Source organism: Triticum aestivum, chromosome 3A, assembly GCF_018294505.1.
Source record: "Triticum aestivum cultivar Chinese Spring chromosome 3A, IWGSC CS RefSeq v2.1, whole genome shotgun sequence".
NCBI lineage: Eukaryota > Viridiplantae > Streptophyta > Magnoliopsida > Poales > Poaceae > Triticum > Triticum aestivum.
The window spans coordinates 182,305,500-182,311,499 of record NC_057800.1 but is presented as its reverse complement, the minus strand read 5'-3'; positions in this window follow the sequence as shown (position 1 = coordinate 182,311,499).

Genomic DNA, 6,000 nt, shown 5'->3' with positions numbered 1-6,000 from the left:
CAAGGAACGATCTCCAATCTTCACCTGCAACTAGCAACGCTATAAGAGGGGCTGAGCAAAGCGGTAACATAGCCAATCAACGGTTTGCTAGGACATGGTGGGTTAGAGGTTTGACATGGCAATTTGGGAGGCATGATAAGCAAGTGGTAGGCATCGTAGCATAGGCATAGAAAAAGAGTGAGCATCTAGCAAGCAAAGATAGAAGTGATTTCGAGGGTATGATCATCTTGCCTGCAAAGTTGTCAGAGTTGACTTGATCCTCGTAAGCAAACTCAACGGGCTCCTCGTTAGCGAACTCGTCTCCCGGCTCTACCCAAACAAGACAAACAAGCAAAAGGAACATAATCAACCACGTGCAATGCTCCAATAACATGATGCAAACATGGTATGCTATGCGGGATGCGGTATGTGATGCATATGCAAGATTTGACAAGGAATGATTGAACCTGGCCTCAACTTGGAAATCCAAGAGTGCCACTGGAAAGGTGAGGTGATTTCGGTTGAAATCGATATAAAGATCACCGGAATCAGATGCACGGTTTGGAAATGGCAAGCAAAACAAATATGGCACCGGTCTGCGATAAACAGCAAGTAGCCATCGAAATGCATCAAGGTAAATACGCTACAACACTCAAATAAGACAACAAAATACATGGCAGGGATCTACTCATGATTCTTGACAAAAGATTAACACTGAGCTACGGCCAATTCATCCATTAACAGGTTCAAACAAGCATGGCAAAAGTGCAAATGATAAACAGGTTTCAGACTTAGTGAAATTAACACAAGCCTGGAATTTCAAATCAGGTAGCACACTTTGGAGCAAGAAAACTATATGCTACAGGAACTGAACATGACAAAGCAAGGCATGACATGAAGCTACTCAAAGATATTAACAAAAGTCCCTTAGTGATCTTGAGCCAAAAGGGATCAGAAAATACAATTGCAAGCATGTGAACATGGCAAAAACATAAGCAGATTACAGACTTAGTGAAAAACTGGAGCATGCAAATCTGTTAACGAGTAGGCATGTTTACGAGCTCGATGCACTCACTACAGAGCATGGCATGACAAACTAAGCATACACCCAACAAGGATACATATTATAGAAGCTAGACATGGCAAGAACAACAACATAGCATCCACGGATCAACAACAACATCCTCGGCAAAATCGCTAACGAGTCAACAGTGTGCCAGGATTCACGAAATAGCAAAAGTAGAGCTCGATTGACTCAAGCTAGGTGCTCCATAATTGCAAACAAAGACATGGATGGATAGAGCACCACAATGTTAACAAATCATCCTTACTGATCATCCTCAAAAGAGGCACGGATCACTAGGAAACAACATGAACATATGACATATTGATAAAAAACAGATCAAGGACTTAGAGAAATTCTAACTCCCTGAAATCAGCATTAACGAATGCACTACTTTGCAAGCTTGTGCTAGTCACCACACATATCACAAAAATACTGGTAAGCACCTATGTAAAGATGGCATGGCATATAACAAAACACATGTAGAGCTCAGGAGCATATCATGCACACATTAATCATGGCAAAAATGACAAATAGCTATTTGATGCAACAGATCTGTCAATTATCTCAAATAGATCTCTTCCAACAACATTTCGGGCATCAAGATGAGCTCAAATGAAAATGATGCAATGACATAAAATGATGTACTCTCTGAGTCGAACATTTTGATATGCTACACGCTCAAATCGGAGTTACGGGTGCGGAGTTACGGCATGATGAAAAACGCAAAAATATCTAGGGTTTCGGGGATAAAAGTCAACCGTCCGGATCTAGATCTGAGATCACTACGTCGAGGATCGCCGTAGTTCATCGAGGTGGTCGCCGGACTTGGCATGGAGAGGATCTTGCCGGCCGGATCTTGCCGGATCCGGTGAGGGCGGCGGAGGAGGAGAGGACGGGCGGCGAGGTCCGGCGAGGAGTGGGCGCGGCGGAGCTCGGCCGGCGCAAGGGGCGACGACGGCGGAGTTGGCCGGAGATGGCGACGCGGTGGCTCCGGGCAACTCAGGCGGCCGGGCACGAGGAAGAAGGCGGCGGGCGCGGGCAGGCGGCTCGGGCCCGGTTGGCGTCGGGGAGGGCCAGCCTAGGGCCTTCGCGGGCCGCGGCGGGTGGCGGCGAAGTGGGCGCCCGCGTGGACACGTGGTGGCGCGCTATTGGCGTAGGGCGGCGGCGCGGTGCAGGTCGGACATGTCCGGTCTGTCTGGACTTCGTCCGGTGGCGCGAGGAGGGGGAAGACTAGGGTTAGGGGGAAGAAGACCTGAAAATTTCGGGAGAGGATCTATATATAGGCATAAAGGGAGCTAGGAGAGTCCAAATGAGGTGCGGTTTTCAGCCACGCGATCGTGATCGAACGCTCTAGATGATGGAGAGGGTTTAGGTGGGTTTTGGGACAAAATGGAAGGGTGTTGGGCTGCAACACACACGAGGCCTTCTCGGTCCCTCGGTTAACCGTTGGAGTATCAAACGAAGTCCAAATGGCACGAAACTTGACAGGCGGTCTACCGGTAGTAAACCAAAGCCGCATGACAAGTCTCGGTCCAATCCGTAAATGTTTAACCCCCACACATGAAAAGAAGGTAGAAAGGACCACTGGAGGAGATAGGAGCGCCGGAATGCAAAACAGACAACGGGGAAAATGCTCGGATGCATGAGACGAACACGTATGCAAATGCAATGCAGATGATGACATGATATGAGATGCATGACAACGGCAACAACACACGGAGACAAAAACCCGAACCCGAGGAAATAAAATAACTTAGCGCCGGAAACGACAAGAGTTGGAGTACATATTAGGTAAATTACATCTGGGGTGTTACAAAGGAATCAAATATATCATATTCAGTGATGTACAAGTTTTATGTAGGATTTTATGACTAACCATGTGAATGACCAATTCCTGTCAACTCTCTAAATAGATATAAGTGAAGCAAGAGAGTTTAATTTTCTTTCTACAAAAGATATGCCCATGCTCTAACAAATATAAGTGAAGCAAAAGAGCATTCTACAAATGGCGGTTTTCTATGTGAAGAGAAACAGGCAATCCAAACTTCAAATGATATAAGTGACGCACATGAAGCATTCTATAAAGCCATACTCAAAAGATATACGTGAAGTGCAAAGAGCATTCTATAAATCAACCATGGACTACCTCATACCATCATGGTGAATCAAAGAAAGTGAAAACTGAATGCAAAAGATGCTCCAAGATGTGCACATATCACATGAACGAAACGAAACCGAAAACATACCGATACTTGTTGAAGAAAGATGGGATGCCTTCTGGGGCATCCCCAAGCTTAGACGCTTGAGTCTCCTTAAATATTTACTTGGGGTGCCTTGGGCATCCCCAAGCTTTAGCTCTTTCCTCTCCTCCTTCTCCTCATATCGAGACCTCCTCGATCTTTGATCACTTCATCCACACAAAACTCAACAGAAAGCTCGGTAAGATCCGTTAGTATAATAAAGCAAATCACTACTCTAAGTACTGTTGAAAACCAATTCATATTTTGTTTTTGCACTGTAACTACTGTAATATAACTTTTCCATGGCTTAATCCACTGATAGAAATCGATAGTTTCATCAAAACAAGCAAACGATGCATAAAAAACAGAATATGTCTTAAACAGGACAGTCTGTAGTAATCTGAACATTCACCATACTTCTGGTACTCCAAAAATTCTTAAAAAATTAGGAAAAATAAAATATTTGTATATAAATACAGAGCAAAAAGTTTCAGAATCGTTTGACATCCCAGTAAAAAATGTAAAACCTCGCACTATAGCCAAAGTTTCTGTTTTCCACCGCACAAACCAACAAGCAATGTAAACATCCTAAAGGCAAATCTTGGCACATTATTTTTTATGATACAATGGATTTGAACAAGGGGACAATTATTTTTGTTGAAAAGTTTTTGTAATCAAGGGGCACAAAGTTTCCGTGGGCATGAACAAAGTTCAAGGCTAGCTCCCACTTTAACAATGCTCGTCTTTCTCACTTTCACTTTTCTTTTTGAAAAAGTTTTAGGTCCCCTCTTTATTTTTTTTGTTTTTAAACTTTATAAAAGCACACAAAAGAAATAAATGACTCTCTAAAACTTCGGGGTTGACTCCCTGGCAGCGCTTTCTTTAAAGCAATTAAGCTAGGCATATAGTGCTCAAGTAATGGATCCACCCGGATCCCAAGGTATATCAAAGCCAATTTTAATTAACAATGATTTGTGATTTGGTAGTGAGCACAAAGTAACATATATCATGAAACAACGAAGTCTAACTCTCTTCATATGCATCGGCAAGTCATAAAAGAACAATTCATGCACACATAGTAAAGGCCAATGCATAGTATAAACAGTTTCTCGCAATTTTATCATATTGGAAACATGGAGAGGCGGCGATATAGTTCCTCTCTCATAATAATTGCAAGTAGGAGAAGCAAGCACATGCATATTATATCTATCAAAATAATCAAGTGTAGTAGTAAAATGCAACCCCTCAATATAATCCTTAATAAGGGCAAACTTCTTTGATATCGTGTAGTCGGGAGAATTCAAAAAGATAATAGGACTATCATGCGTGGGTGCAATAGCAACAATTTCATATTTAACATAAGGAACTATAGCAAGTTCATCTCCATAAGCATAATTCATATTGGCATCTTGGCCACAAGTATAGCAAGCATCATCAAAAAGGGATATTTCAAAAGAATCAACAAGATCATAACAATCATCATAGCATCATCCTTCGGTAAATTTGAAGGGAAATTAAACAATGTATGGGATAAAGAGTTACTCTCATTAGATGGTGGGAACATGTGATTAATGTTGGAAATATGCCCTAGAGGCAATAATAAATTAGTTATTATTATTATATTTCATTGTTCATGATAATCTTTATTATCCATGCTAGAATTGTATTGATAGGAAACTCAGATACATGTGTGGATACATAGACAACACCATGTCCCTAGTAAGTCTCTAGTTGACTAGCTCGTTGATCAATAGATGGTTACGGTTTCCTGACCATGGACATTGGATGTCGTTGATAATGGGATCACATCATTAGGAGAATGATGTGATGGACAAGAACCAATCCTAAGCCTAGCACAAGATCGTGTAGTTCGTTTGCTAAAGCTTTTCTAATGTCAAGTATCATTTCCTTAGACCATGAGATTGTGCAACTCCCGGATACGGTAGGAGTGCTTTGGGTGTACCAAACGTCACAACGTAACTGGGTGGCTATAAAGGTACATTACAGGTACCTCTGAAAGTGTCTGTTGGGTTGGCACGAATCGAGACTGGGATTTGTCACTCCGTGTAAACAGAGAGGTATCTCTGGGCCCACTCGGTAGGACATCATCATAATGTGCACAATGTGACCAAGGAGTTGATCACGGTATGATGTTTTACGGAAGAGTAAAGAGACTTGCCGGTAATGAGATTGAACAAGGTATCGGGATACCGGCGATCGAATCTCGGGCATGTATCGTACCGCTGGACAAAGGGAATTGTATACGGGATTGATTGAATCTTGACATCGTGGTTCATCCGATGAGATCATTGCGGAGCATGTGGGAGCCAACATGGGTATCCAGATCCCGCTGTTGGTTATTGACCGGAGAGTTGTCTCGGCCATGTCTGCATGACTCCCGAGCCCGTAGGGTCTACACACTTAAGGTTCGATGACGCTAGGGTTATAGGGAATAGATGTACGTGGTTATCGAATGTTGTTCGGAGTCCCGGATGAGATCCCGGACGTCACGAGGAGTTCCGGAATGGTCCGGAGGTAAAGATTTATATATGGGAAGTCATCATACGATCACCAGAATAATTCAGGGGTTACCGGTATTGTACCGGGACCACCGGAGGGGTTCCGGGGGTCCACCGGGAGGGTCCACCTGCCCCGGAGGGCCCTGTGGGCTGTGTGTGGAGAGGGACCAGCCCCTTAGTGGGCTGGGCGCCTCCC